Raw genomic sequence first — 1,273 nt, 5'->3', positions numbered from 1 at the left:
CTTCGTTAGGGTAATCACGATACTCCTCGGAGGCAGATCCTGCCGCAAGAATACCGATACACAACCATCACCAAACAATGTGCAACAATATGATGCATGCATGAAACATAGCAATATGAGTGTGTTGGGCTAATGCAACTAAGACCAGAAGGGTTTGTACCAATTTGGATCAAAGATTCAAATTTCAAACTCAATTATGGTCCTTTAAAGTGTTTTTCCTTGTTCTGCATTAAACATCAAGTTAACTTGTTTAGTCATGCATGAAAATAGTACAGATGGATAGATTGGATTTTTCTGATCATTTTTCATATATAATTTGTCTGATTTGGAGTTACAGAATAAAAGTTATGAATTTTTGAAGTTTAAATTATATTCTGGAATTTCCTATATTAGAATAATTCCAGAAAAACAATTATTGCGTCAGCCTGACGTCAGTGTGACATCAGCAGGTCAACGGAACACGTCCGGGTCAAACCTGACAGTGGGTCCCGCATGTCAGGGTGATTAAATTAATTAAAGTTTAATTAAAACTAAACCTGTTTAATTAACAGGGCTGGGCCCCACCTGTCATTGACTCAGGGGAGTCAACCAGGGCCCACCCGTGGTCAAACCCGGGTCGGCTGCACCGGCGTTTAGCCGTCGGCGAGCCCGACGCGGCGGCAGAAGTGGTTTTGGCTGTTTCGGCCACCAAATGGGTCGCGGAGACCACCGGAGTGGAGCTGAGGACGAGCCGCAGCTCTTGGTGGAGTCCGTTGGGGTCGGGGTGGCCGGAGTTGGCGCCGGCGACGACTTTGGCGGCCACCGGGGTTCGGCCGAAGACGAACTTGATGCTAGAGGGGTCGGTGAGGCTCGGGGAGTGGCTAGCTAGGTGCTAAGTGACACGGTGAGCATGATGGACACCGTGGAGTGGTCGGAGGGTAACCGGGAGCACGTCGGCGACGAGCTCCACGGTGGTGGGTGCGGTTGAGCTCCGGGAGGTCGCTACACGGCTCGGGAGCAAGAACGGAAGGAAGGGGAAGATGGCTAAGCTCACAGTGAGTGCGACGAAGCCCTTGGTGTGGCCGGAGATGGACCGGAGCGACGACGGCGTTGAAGGGGATCTCTGGCGATGGCGGTTCGGGCGAGGTCATTGCGGTGGACTCGGGCGTTGCGAGCGCTCGGGGCTCGGCTTGCTCGATGGAGTGGACAGCGGCGGAGCTCCTGGACACGGTGAGAGGACGCACAGTCGGCGGGGAGCACGGCTACGGCGAAGGCACGGCGACGGTGGCGTCGG

The sequence above is a fragment of the Triticum aestivum genome, chromosome 7A (genome assembly GCF_018294505.1).
Source record: "Triticum aestivum cultivar Chinese Spring chromosome 7A, IWGSC CS RefSeq v2.1, whole genome shotgun sequence".
Classification (NCBI taxonomy): domain Eukaryota; kingdom Viridiplantae; phylum Streptophyta; class Magnoliopsida; order Poales; family Poaceae; genus Triticum; species Triticum aestivum.
The sequence above is the reverse complement of the archived record's forward strand: the minus strand, read 5'-3'. Positions refer to the sequence as shown.